Raw genomic sequence first — 14,233 nt, 5'->3', positions numbered from 1 at the left:
CCTAATTTTGTACTGTTTTCCCTTAAACCCCCTTTTTTCCCTTTTCTCCTCCTCTTTTTAAAGATAGTCTCATTCTGAAACCCAGGTTGGCCTGGTACTCACTATATAGTCCAAGGTATCCTTGAATTCAAGGCTATCTTTTTGCCTTAGCCTCCTGAGTGCTGGGTTTACAAGTGTGCATTACACACTGAGCTCATGCTATTTTTCTTAAAAATAGTTCCTAAATTGTACTGCTCAAGCCTCTAGAATCATGGTCCACTGGTGGTCTGTGAGTGGTACTAGGAAATATAACTCTTGAGGGTTGAGGGGCAGTCCTTGGACAGTCACTGGCTTGGCCAATGAGAAATCCAGTCTTGTTCAGAACACAGTCACACCACAGAACTCTAGGCAGGTTTAGGATCTGGAGGTTCTAGGCAGATGTGAAAGCAGAGAGGAACATGGGAGGATGAGTTGAATAGCTGCATGATTTAATGTTATATCCCAGATCCTGGTGCCACCAGTATGTGGCTGAAACCTGTCCGGTCCCTCCCCACCCTTGAAGCTTAGTTTACTCAGACTCACTCTGTAAGCTATCATTATCAGTAATTTCCCTTCTTCCGACAACTCTTTTATTTTCCAACAAGTTAGAGACTTTTGAAAATGAAATGTCTGCTTGCATTCAGATAAGCTCCTCTATGCATCCATGCATTAGTTTATTTCTTAAAGAATTTTGAAACCAGCCCTATTTCTGCAGAAAAGTAGATGATTGGAAGGCAGTCAGGAGATGATAGGAATTAAAGTCTGAGTCCTGCTGAGGCCTTAACATTCTATTAGAGGAGAACATTTGCTTGGCAGCTTCCCAGCCTGGATGCGAGGCTGAACACCTAAGCATGTGGCGGCACTAGCAACGTTGCATGTACTGTTCATTTGCTGGTCCAGACAAAAAGAGCGATAGAATTACCACCTCTTGTTCTGCTACCTTTGAGTCTTACAGCTGAAACCTTTGGAGCTGCATGGATCCTGTATTGCACTGATAATGTGGGTGGCTTTATATTTATATAGCATCCTACTGAACATACTTTAGAAACAATTTTCAGGAGTTAAAACCAGTAATAGATTATAAAAAATTGCTTAATCACATTTCTAGTCTTTTAGAGAATAATGTAGCTGGAAAATTTCTTCCTCTTGATTTTTTTCAAGTTTTTAGAAATCTTGCTGCCATACATATAAAAATATATACTCACTGCTCTGTAACTAGGGGGATTGGTTCCAGGAAACCCCCTCAGACATCAAATTTTGAAGATATCTAAATCCGTTATATAAAATGGTACAGTCTTTGCATGTAATTTATACACATCCCATATACTTTAAGTCATCTCTAAATTACTTATGTTAACAAATTTCCCAGGAAAACCCTGTTATCTTCAAACCACACCTGCAAGGCTGATCAACTGATTAGAACTTCAGTGGTTGTGAAGAGTTTGGCATGTTGCAGGTCCAGAGCTTAATTACCCTTTATCTTGAGCTACCTTTAGCCCCCTAACTAGCCACTCCTTGCTCACCTGTTTCTGACCTTTGGCAGGTATTAACTTAGCAGACCACCAGCTTCCACCAACCCAAGGGCTAAGAAATCTAGCATCTAAGGCCTATAGTAGAATTTTCCCCGTTTTGCTATAACCTGCTTCTCTGTTGTCTCCATCAATATATTTGAAAAAATGTCTTGTCTCATGGCTTTCTTTGTTTTGTTACTATAAAAACTTCATGAAGCTGTTACCATGTTGGAACATGAAATTTGGATTAAACTGAATCTGTGTTCCCGGGCCATGGTTACTCATATTTGGCTCTAGAATAAACTATCTCTTATCCCCCTTTGAGGTGAGAGTTGTGCTTTTGCATTAACAGTTTTAATATTTAATTCAATGTACATAGCTATAGATATGTGCTGGATAGCTTTAGTGTCAACTTGACACACCTGGGTTGAGGGAGCCTCAATCAGGGAATTGCCTCTATTGGACTGGCCTGTGGCCATGTCCATGGGGCATCTTCTTGATAAGTGATGTGGGAGGGCCCAGCCCACTGTGGGTGGTGCTACCCCTGGGCAGGTGGGCCTGTGTTGTATAAGAAAGCAGGCTGAGCAGGGGCCAAGGGAACAAGCCAGTAAGCAGCATTCCTCAATGGCCTGTGTTCCAGTTCCTGCTTCCAGGTTCCTGCCCTGAGTTCCTACCTTGGACTCCCTGATGAACTACAACCTGGGAGATGTAAGCTGAATAAACCCTTTCCTCCCCAAATTGGTAGTGATCAGGGTGCTTTGTCACAGCAATGAAGAAACAAACTAGGACAAGATAGTTGCCATATTATGTTGTTTGGGGGATAACAATGAGAAAAGTCTGAACATGTTCAGCAGAGAAGCAAGCAGCATAGGCCTGGTCAGCAGCTGGTTGAATCCAAGGATCTGGGATCTATGGATATGGAGGACTGACTGTACAAAAAAGCTCTGCACTGGGCTCCAGAGACACTTACAGCTCTCTACCCATAGGCAGTGTACCTGTACATCAGAGCAACCTGGAGATCTTTTAAACATATCAGTGCTAGGGTCCCATTACTAGTTTCTGGTCAATTACTTTGGAGTAGAGTCCTGATCCTGAGAGTTTGTAAGCTTCCCAGGTGGTTAAATATGCACCCTGGATTGAGAACCATAGCAGATGGGAAAAGATAAGTAAAGATGGTCATCCATTCCTTCTCTAGTGAATGAAATGACAAAATATTCCAGTGATTAAGGGAACCCAGCTCCTGCAGTTTCTAGCTTCTGATGATAGATGCTGGTGGCATCTCTTCCTTCCCTTCCTTCAATGCCACGGACTTAGGGCTTGAGATAAGACGTGGATCTGTGGGCACATTGCTTTCAGCTCAGGTGAAGGAGACTGACAGGAAGACTGCTCTCCGACCTGAAATAGAGCGACGTGTAATAATACATCAGGAAGTGCATGTGGGCAAACTAACTGGGGCTAAGAGTAGCCCAAGGGACTAATGACCTTTGTTCTTGAGATTTGTAGAACTGAAAAGCATGTAGTGCAAGCACTTTGGATCAGATGTACCTCATTTAGTCCTTCCCGTGGGAGAAGGCCCTGTCAGTTTACAGTTATCCATCACTTGCTGAGGGAAGGCACCCACAAGTCTGGGACCATTCATGTACCGCCCACATAAACCATCCTTAAATCAGCTTCTAGGCCAGGTGGACTTTGAACAAGAAACCTCCACCTTCTTGTTGAGCTAGTTGCCTCAGCATCTTGTTTCTTTTTTATTCTTAACATTTTTATTGAAATTTTGTGTATTTCATATAATACATCTTAATCATATTTACATCTCTTCCCCATCCACATCCCCCAAGACCCACCCCGCACCAGATTTCATGCATTCTGCTGTATATGAAAAGGCCTATTGAGTCAAGTTTTTGTACCTAGATGTCCCTCGGCGCAAGTTCATCCACTGGAATCTAGTCAGCCTATCTAGAGTCTCTCCCTCAAAGAAGACCTACTCTCCTTCAACCAACAGTAATTGGTTGCCAATAGTTCCTGGGCTAAGGTTGGGGCCTGCTGCCCATTTTCCCAGTTTTATGCTGGGTTTTTACCTGATTGAGTCTGCATGGACCTTGTGCATTGCTGTTATCATTGCTGCAAGTTCACATGAGCGAATTTCCAGAGGCCTGGGAGAGTCTGTTTCCTAATGTTCATGTACCAACCCTGGCTCTTACAGCCTTTCTTCCCCCTTTTCCAAAATGGTCCCTGGTTGAGGTTTAATACAGGAGTCATATCCAGGGATACACACTCTGCAGTCTGTTATTCTCTAAAACTTGGCTAGTTGTGACCTTCTGTGTGCATCATACTCTGGTGGATGAGGAAGCTTTGCTGGTGAGAGTTGAGGGATACATTAATATTCTCTCTATCCCTGTTCCACTATGTTCCTAGGCCTTAGACATAGAAGTTTCACTGTAGATGTGACACTTAGGGTTGGGCATCTCTCAGAGATGTACTGTCTGTGTGTGACCAGTTGTGGAACTCTGTAATAGCCTCCATTTGTTGCAAAAAGAATCTTCTTTGATGGGTGGTACATGGTATACTTATCTATAAATATAAGGACCCATATTTAGCATACAGTAAGAAATTTCATTTGACAGAGATAGGGTTTTATCTAGGATCTATGACCTCTCCAACCATGCGTATTTGGTTATATTTATAGTACCACCCATGAGTTCCCTCCCACTGAGAGGGCTTTAAGTCCAATTAGGTGCCACTACTGCACCAATAGTTTGCTGTGCTGGCCATTGTGGTTATTAGGTTTTGGAGCTGGGTTGGACCATTGATTGATTTTCTCTCTTGGCAGCTTGCATAGTATCCCCTAGAACCATGAAAGCCAGTCTTCAGAGAGGAGACTTCCAGTCCTTTTCTAGCTTCACTGTTCCAAAAAGTATGCCCTGTCTTCAGCAATAGGGTCTTACCTCCAAGTTCTGGGAGGTGATCAAAGATTGTGGCAATAGCCTATGCTATTTTGGGAGTTGCTTGGACCACACTGACCAACAACTTGAAGGGAGGTTTCTCCTGTCTGGCACTGTGTTTCTTGTTATATAGCCTTCAGATATACACGTGCACTCATGTTCAGATATTGTATGTGTATTTTTTGGTAGGTTTCTGAGCTAATACATTCCCCTCTGGTTTTTCATACCACCTAAGCTTTATTTATCTCTCCTCTCTCTCTTCCCGTCTAACCTCCCTCCTTCCTTCCCAGTTAAAGTACCCCCATTGCCCCCTTGATACACAGACTTAGAAAAACAAGTCACGTATGTTCTTGCTCATTTGTGGATCTTAGCAACAAATCCTTTATGTGAGTATATATCCTGATATAACTGCAGGAACCAGGAAAGTGGAAAGGAACCATGGAGGCAAAGCATTTGTTTCTTGAGTTAATTGAACCATTATGTGGTGAGCAGTCAAAGTACAAGATAGGGGCCAAGAAGATGAGGAAGTTCTCCAAAATGTATCTTTTGACTCTGCAGTAGGAAGTGACCTCAGCTGCACATTGTCCAACTCAGCAGGGTTTGCAGCAGGAGATGAGTTCAGATCACTAGGTACAGAGAACAAGGAACCATGCATGAGGAAGCTCAAAGGAGAGTTCCTAGAAAGCCCAGCTCAATGAGGCCGCCAAGGAGAAGCCTGGGTAATGAAAAGGACAGCTTTAATTCAACCCACAGTAAGAAATTTAAGGAAGGAGATGTGGGCTCCTGCTTGGAGCTCATGAGATAATCTTTACGGATGAGAAAAGAAAGTGAAGATCTCAGTTTTTCTTTTTGTTTAGTTTGTCAAAGAGAATGATCATTGTACTGAGAAGACAGAAAGATATTTGGTTAGGAAGAAGTAAAATCCAAATCAGAAAATTTAACTGAAAAAGTGTCTTAGTTTGTTCTCTATTGCTGTGACAAAACACTCTGACCAGTACCAACTTGGGGAGGAAAGGGTTTATTTGTCTTACATCTCCCAGGTCATAGTTCATCAGGGAGCCCAAGGTAGGAACTCAGGGCAGGAACCTGGAGGCAGGAGCTGGAGCACAGGCCATGGAGGAACGCTGCTTACAGGCTTGCTCCCTCGGCTCCTGCTCAGCCTGCTTTCTTATGCAACACAGGCCCAGCTGCCCAGGGGTGGCACCACCCACAGTGGGCTGGGCCCTCCCACATCACTCATCAAGAAGATGCCCTTCAGACATGGCCACAGGCCAGTCCAATAGAGGCAATTTCCTGATTGAGGCTCCCTCAACCCAGGTGTGTCAAGTTGACACTAAAGCTATCCAGCACAAAAAGGTTTTCAAAAAAACAACTAGGAAAGTTCTAGCAACAACATAGTAATTAAAACAAGAGTACATGGATTAGGGAAAAAGAGCATAAAGTACGGCATCCAAACATACTTAGAAATTTACTAAACGGTAAAAATAGTATTTCAGTGGAAAAAAAGACAAGTAACTCAGAATGGTGTTGTGTCAAGAGGCTAGCCATTTAAAAAAAAAACAAAAATACGAATTTCACTTCATTCCTTAGATTAAAAAAACTGAGAGGTATTTTAAAACTCTAGGAAAATCAAACAAATTTATATGATTTTGGAAAGTCAAAGTTATCTGAATCTATGTATCTATCTATGTATCTACCTGTCTGTCCGTGTATCTATCCATCCATCCGTCCGTCTGTCTGTGCACACATTTATACATGTACTTATATTAATACACTCAAAATCATATTCTTTCACTGAGGGGATGTAGCTCAGTGGTAAAGCATACAACTAAGATGTCTGAAGCCCTGGATTCAATCTCCAGCACCAAGTACCCTACAAAAAAAGAGCCCAAAACATAGTGTGAGTGTGTGTGTGTGTGTGTGTGTGTGTGTGTGTGTGTGTGTGCTTAAAAGGATATTTGCTGGGGCTGGAGAGATGGCTCAGTGGTTAAGAGCACTGACTGCTCTTGCAGAGGACCCGGTTCGATTCCCAGCATCCACATGGTGGCTATGAACCATCCTTATTCCAGGAGACTTCAAAGCCCTCTTCTGACCTCCACAGCATTGCATGACATGGGTGCACTCACATACATGTAGGCAATACACTCATACACATAAAATAAAAATAATAAGCTGGGTGGGGTGGTGCACGCCTTTAATCCCAGCACTTGGGAGGCAGAGGCAGGTGGATCTCTGTGAGTTCAAGGCCAGCCTGGTCTATATAGTGAGTTCCAGGACAGCTGGGGCTACAGGGAGACCCTGTCTCAAAAAGACCAAAAATAAATGAATGAATGAATGAATGAATAAATAAATAAATAACATATATTTTTAAAAAGGATATTTGCCAAACTTGACAGTAGTATTTTTGGAGTATAAAACTGGGAGATTAATTCAGGAGTGGGGAGACAGTTGAGCAGACATTATGTGGACAATTAAAATAGTGACTGTTGGGCACATGGAAAGGAAGCAATCATCCATGGAAGGAAGGAGGCATCAGCTATTCAGTCTCACTGGTCAGGGTAAAGAATGCTGTTAAACTCAGGACTGGTATTACCACCTTTGTGACACTGATCAGTTACCTAACCTCCTTAGGGTCAGGTCCCTCCTCCATTTCAGCATCAGGAGGATGTGTAAACATTAAGTGGAGCTTAAATGCATGTGAACTGTGGGGTTGTAGCTCAGAGATAGAGTGCTTGCCTAGCATGGATGAGGCTCTAGGTTCAATCCCTAGTACACTGGACATGCAAACTTTCAGGAGTTAGGTATGTAGTTATTCTTTTGCAAGATTATTAGATTGATTGGCCAGCTATAGGTGGTAGCTATAGTATATCCAGACCTCAGAGAATTTTTTGACACTGTTTTTCATTGTGCTCCTGAGATAAGGTTAGAAAATGAGTCACGTGCTGGAATAATTAAGTGGGCTAGGGACCTGATGAATAATCACCTTTATGGCACTAGGAGTGTAGGGTGCTGAACTAGAGGGTAGATGGATAGTTCCATTGCCTGCTACAGAACTCCAAGTTCACTTCAGTCTTTCACAATGTTAAATTCTTATAAAAATTGCAAATGATATGAAGTTAAAGACACAAGCTGTCAGAGCTAGAGACAGACTCTGAAACATTCTGGCAGATGAAAACAAAGACGAATTTTCAAGGTAAAATGTAACTGGAGCAATTGTGCCTAACACTAAATTTAAAAATAAAGTTTGCTAAGATTTTTGAAAACTATAATTCCAAGACTTAATGATTTTTTTAAAGTAGTTTAATATATTCAGTAAGAATATTAAAAGGGGGCTGAAGAGATGGCTCAGCAGTTAAGAACACTTACTACTCTTGCAGAGGACCTAGGTTTGGTCTCCCACACCCACATGGTAGCTTACGACCATATGTAACTCCAGTTTCAGGGATTCTGATGCCCTCTTCTGGCCTCTATGGGCATGAGACATGCATGTGGTATACTTACATACATGTAGGCAAGCACTCCTACACATAAAAAATATTTCTTTAAAAATTAATTTAAAAATATAAATAAGTAAATTTCTAAAGAAAAACTAACAATATATTATAGGGGGATATTATTTAATTCAGAAAGTTGCTTCTGAAAATGTATAAAATTACACAACCAGAAATGTCCTTTCCATGACAGAAAATAACTGTAACATATATCCAGTGATTTGTATTTATAAGTAAATTATATTTCCATAGGATGAAGTTCTATAATGCAATGATTTTCACCTGGGAAGTGATTTTGTTCCTCAAGGGACATATGACAAAATTTGGAGACATTTTTATTATGATACCCTGTAACAGAGAAGGGAGGAGGTACTGGCATCCAAGATGCTGCTAAACATCTTATGAACAGAAAAGTCCCCAACAACAAAGTCATCTGACCCACAATGCCAATGGTACTTAGGTTAAGAAACTCTAAAGCATCTTTTAAAATCATGTCGAGTGAGCCCAGCATTGTGGCACATGCCTCACTTGGGAGCAGAGGCAGGCAGATTTCTGTGAAATGGGAGGCCAGTCTGGTCTACATAGTGAGTTTCAGGCCAGCTGGGACTGCAGGGAGAACCTGTCTAAAAAAAAAAAAATCATGTTGAAGAACGGTATCTAATGATATTAAAAGTGCTGGTTAATATTTTGTAAAGTTTTTTAAAGGCCACAAATAGTCAGGGCATGACTTGGGAGCAGAGGCAGGCAGATTTCTGTGAAATGGGAGGCCAGTCTGGTCTACATAGTGAGTTTCAGGCCAGCTGGGACTGCAGGGAGAACCTGTCTAAAAAAAAAAAAATCATGTTGAAGAACGGTATCTAATGATATTAAAAGTGCTGGTTAATATTTTGTAAAGTTTTTTAAAGGCCACAAATAGTCAGGGCATGATGGCACACACCTTTAATTCCAGCACTTGGGAGGTAGAGGCAGGTGGATCTCTGTGAATTTGAGGCCAGCTTGGTGCATAGCAAGGAAAGATTTATCGTCCTCTTTTTTTTTTTTTTTTTTTTTTAAAAAAAAAAAAAAAAAAAAAAAAAAAAAAAAGGCCACAAATGGTAAGATTTCACTAGTGTGCATAAGAATGTATTCAACAGCTATTGATGAGTTCCAGGGTTATGTGTGATTTAAATTTTCCTTATTATTCTTTTCTGTTCTTTTTAAGGTTTCTTTTTAAAAATTTTTATTTTTATTTTATGTGTATGCATGTATTGCCTGCATGTATGTAAATGCACCCGTGTTGTGCAATGCCCTCAGAGGACAGAAGTGGTCGTTGGATCTCCTGGAACTGGAGTTACAGGCAGTTGTTAGCTACCATGTGGGTGCTGGGATTTGAACTCTGGTCTTCTGCAAGAACAGTCAGTATTCTAAACCACTGAGCCATCTCTCCAGCCCCTTTTCAAGGTTTCTTATAATACAAGTATTACCTTGAAAAACCAGTGAAGAAATATATTCTGTGATAATGAATGATCGAGGATTGTTGATCTGTTCTGTGAGCAGTGCTAAAGGTTTGATGGATTCTGTTGACATGGAGCCTACAGTCTTGAATGAGATTAACTGAGATGTAATATCTGGAATGAATGACTCATGGCCCTCTCTCCATGTGGCGCAGATCCCACATGGGCTCCTGTGTCTAGGGCCCTATGCTTAATCGGGAGGAGGAGTTGCATACAGTAACTTATGCATGGGGGAGATATGGTCAAAGACCCCCAGTGAATACCTGATACAGAACCAAATATATATGCATATTTCCTATACATACATACCTTAGGAAAGCTCAATTCATAAATTAGGCATGAGAAAAGATTAACAGGGGTTGGAGAGATGGCTCAGTGGCTAATAACACTGACTGCTTTTGCAGAGGACTGGGGTTTAGTTCCCAGCACTCAAATGGCATCTAATAATCCATAACTCCAGTTCCAGGTGATCTAACACTCTCTTCTGGCTTCTGTGGGCATTGCACACATGGGGTGCACATATATATATATAGGCAAAAAATACACAATAAAAAAGAACCATTTAAAAAAGAATAGTAATAACTAATAATAAAACAGAGTAGACATAACAATATACTATAATAAAAGTTGTTTGAATGTTCCTGTGTCTTTTTCTCTCAAAATATCAAATTATTCACCCATCTTATGATTATGTGAGATTATGCAATGTCTGTGTGATGAGATGAGGTAGAGCAAATGATATAGGCATTGTAGTGGAGCATTAGGCTACTGTTTGTGTTTCTCAAATACAGTATGCAAAACTCCAATGGTTAATTTGATAACTAAGACTGCTTTAACTTTATTTTTTATTATTTTTATTTTATGTGTATGAGTGTGTTGCCTGCATGTATATAAGTGCACCCATGTCATGCAATGCCTGTGGAGGACAGAAGAGGCTGTTGGATCCCCTGAAACTGGAGTTACAGGCAGTTGTTACCTGCCATGTGGGTGCTGGGTTTCGAACCCAGGTCTTCTGCAAGAAAAGCCAGTGTTCTCAACTGCTGAGCCATCTCTCCAGCCCCCTATTTTAACTTTGTAACAGGAGGGTACAGTACACAGCATGGATACACTGGACAAAGGGACGATTCACAGTCCAGATGAGATGGAGATGGAAGATAAGTGACTTTATCTATTCTATTCAGAACAATGAATGAAAACTTTTGAATTTTCCATTTAACATTTTCAGCCCACAGCTGACAGTGGGTAAATGAAATTTCAAAAGTGGATAAAGAGGGATGAGGAGAGACTATTACATTTACACTATGCCTATTGTGCTGAGAAAGGGGAATGTGTATTTTCCATATTAATGGATTTAGTAGACTGGCAACAAATCATGACCCCTGAAAGAAAAAAAAATAGATACACCAAACTTTATCAAAATTTAAAAATTTACTCTAGGAAAGCCTCTTGTAAGAAAAGGCTGATTGTGCTGGATAGCTTTAGTTGTCAACATACACGAGTAGAGGAAGCCTCACTGTGGAATTGCCTCCATTGGATTGGTCTGTGGCCATGTCTGTGGGGTTTTTTTCTTGATTTTTGAGTGATGTGGGAGGGCCCAGTCCACTGTGGGTGGTGTCACCCATGGGCAAGTTGTTCTGCTTTGTATAAGAAAGCAGGCTGAGCATGGACCAGGAGATCAAGTCAGCAAACAGCATTTCCCCATGGCCTGTGCTCCAGGTCCTGCCTTCCAGGTTCCTATCCTGAGTTGCTACCTTGGCCTCCCTCAGTGATGAACTGTGCCCTGGTAGATGTAAGCTAAATAAATCCTTTCCTCCCCAAATTGGTATTGGTCAGAGTGTTTTGTCATAGCAATTGAAGGTAAACTAGAACAGAAATTGGTACCAGAAAGCGGGGCATTGCTGTGACAGACCTGACCTTGGTGTTTTGGGGAGGACTGTGGAAGCATTTGGAACTTTGGGCTGTAAAAGCCATTGAGTGCCTAAGAGTTTGTTGTTGTGGTGCTTGGAACAATTATACTGAAAGAGTTGTGGATGATGAAGGCCTGGCTTGTGAACCTTCAAAGGGAAGCGAAACTATCAGGGCTGCTTGTAGGATACCTTTGAAGTGAGAATCTGTGTTATGGTTGGTTGGGGCTGAAGAATCAGCTGTGATTAAGAAGAGACCAGAACCAAATAAAACCTTTGCTTTGCTGGGACAATTGATGCTGGTTAGCTGGGGCTGAAAAATCAGCTGTAACAAGAGACCAGCATCACTGAAGTGAAATCCTCCGGGAAATATTTCTTCAGGGTCAGTGCACAGAAGCTGTGGTTCGGTGGGGGCCCGAGCCTCCATCCCAAGTTGGAAGCAGGACTTGGTAATGTGTAAGAGTCTCTTGCATGGTTCTGGTGTTGAAAGCATGAAGCAGTCACAGAAAGCAGCTGAGGCTTGGCACCCTGAGAGGCCAGGAAAGGGCACTGGTGAAAGTACAGCCTCAGTTGCGGTGAAAACCCTCAGGATTGAAGGAATCATGGAAAGAAACTGAGGCTTTGCATATTGAGAAGCCAGTGAAGGTGCAGCCTCAATTTCAGTGGTCACCCCAGCCTTTTGGAGATGCCAGGATGATGGGATGACCATCAAAGGGTGGCAGCAGGTGTGGAATGGAACTGGCCTGGGTCTGCGAGATGAGCTGAGTCAAAGAAGTGGAGCTGTCAAAACCCTTTGAAGCCCAGAAGATTATGAGTGAATCCCAAATGTCTAGCCTTGAGCTACTTTGCTGGACTTAGGTTTTGCTTAGGTGTGCCTGATTCTTCCCTTTTCAAATAAGTCAGTGCTTGTTTTGGAGGCGCCACAGTTAAGAGACTTTAAAAGAGACTATTGTTTGAATTTTTTAAGGGCTGTGGGACTTTTAAGGTCGTATTGTCTTATGTTGTGATATTGTTAACATAATATCTTGGGGACAAGAAATGGAAAGACTATGGCTTAATAGTGATGTGTTCATGTGTCAAGTTGACAAGGGGTCAGTTGTGCTGGATAGCTTTAGTTGTCAACTTGACACATCTGGGTAGAGGGAGCCTCAATTGGGGAACTGCCTCCATTGGACTCGCCTGTGGCCTTGTCTGTGGGGGTATTTTCTTGATTTTTGAGTGATGTGGGAGGGCCCAGCCCACTGTGGGCAGTGCCACCCCTGGGCAGGTTTTTCTGTATTGAATAAGAAAACAGGCTGAGCATGGGCCAGGGGAGCAAGTTAGTAAGCAGTGCTCTTCCATGGCCTGTGCTTCGGCTCCTGCCTCCAGGTACCTGCCCTGATGAATTGTGACCTGGCAGATGTAAGACAAATAAACCCTTTCCTCCCCAAGTTGGTATTGGTCAGAGTATTTTGTCACAGCAATGGAGAAACCAACTAGACCACCGATTAAGAGAAAAATATTTATAAACTATTTTAGAATATATAAAGAACTTTATATATTTAGAATATATAAAGAACTCAAAACTCAACAATAAAAAATTCAGTTAGGAAATGGGAAACACAGGAAAAATATGCAATGACATTTCACTGAAAGAAATACACAGATAGAAAGTACATGAAAAATATTTAACATCAGTAACTATTAGGAAACTTTAAGACCATGGTGAGCTCTTATTACATACCAACCAAAAGAGCTATTTTTTGGTCTCTTTGAAACAGGGTCTTCCTATAGCCCCAGCTAGCCTGGAACTCACTATGTAGATCACGCTGGCTGGGATATCATAAAGATCCACCTTCCTCTGCCTCTTGAGTGCTGGAACTAAAGGTGTGCACCACCATGCCTCGCCAATTTTTTTTTTTTTGCTGGTGACAAAATGCTGGTAAGGATATAAAGAAATGGCTCTCTCATACACTGCTTATGAAAACATAAATGGAATAGCTGCTACTCTGGAAAATCAGCAGTTTCTTTAAAAACTAAGCATGTATGTCCCTAAGCATTTATTTATTTTTATTATTTTTATCTTATTTTACGTGTATGAGTGTATCACCTGCATGTGTGTAAGTGCAGGCATGTCATGCAGTGCCCACGGAGGTCAGGAGAGGATGGCAGATCCCCTGGAACTGGAGTTATGAACAGTTGTTAGCCACCATGTGGGTGCTGGGAATCGAACCAAATCCTCTTCAAGAGCAGCCAGTGCTCTTAAGCGCTGAGCCATCTCTCCAGCCTTGTCCCTAAGCATTTTATCACCACACAAAAGGGTGTACATAAATAGTTCCAAAGAGGAAACAACCAAAATGTCCCTGTTGTATACACTATCCTTTGAGCCATCATCTTCATCAGAGCAGCTGTGACTACTTGCAAGACCCTTAAGATGGGGCCTGTTGACTGTTGATGTTTTTTCATGGAAGGAGTGGGGAGAGTCATTCGACCCTTTCCTGAGATTCCAGCTGTTCCATCCTACACCTCTCTGCCAGAAATATGCAATTCTACCCTAACTGTACATGGCCTTGGGGCCCAGAGAGGTGCTAGAGTATAGAGTTGTGGAAGACTAATGGAAGGGGGTGTATATATAGCTATGAAGAAATTGCTGGAGACTCTCTAGTGATATGGTTGCATCAATGGACAGTATCAAGGAGATGAAAAGACAATTTCAGAGAAAATATTTGTAAATCACATATTAGATAAGAGATCAATATCCAAAATATATAAAGAATCCCCCCTATCTACATTGGAAGAACAGAAAACCAAACCTGATTGCAAAATGGGCAAAGGACTTTGAGCAGGTCTTTCTCCAAAGACATATAAAAAGATGCTCAACCCCACTAACCATCA

At 41.7% G+C, this 14,233-nt stretch overlaps 1 protein-coding gene across 2 annotated transcripts in view; it reads right to left on the bottom strand.

Moving 5' to 3' along the window:
- Positions 1-2,325: 2,325 nt before the first annotated feature.
- The window catches only part of Pdia5 (protein disulfide isomerase family A member 5), a 105,280-nt gene continuing 93,372 nt past the window's right edge, over positions 2,326-14,233 (bottom strand). For both annotated transcript variants that reach the window (XR_003851066.1, XM_029568215.1), the window contains one exon: positions 2,326-2,924. The gene's annotated coding sequence lies outside the window, so the exon portion shown is untranslated. The remainder of the gene's footprint in view (positions 2,925-14,233) is intronic.

This window comes from Nannospalax galili, unplaced genomic scaffold, assembly GCF_000622305.1.
Source record: "Nannospalax galili isolate Female #2095 unplaced genomic scaffold, S.galili_v1.0 scaffold18, whole genome shotgun sequence".
In the NCBI taxonomy this organism is placed as follows: domain Eukaryota; kingdom Metazoa; phylum Chordata; class Mammalia; order Rodentia; family Spalacidae; genus Nannospalax; species Nannospalax galili.
Note: the sequence above shows the minus strand (reverse complement) of the source record. Positions and strands in the feature narration are given on the sequence as shown.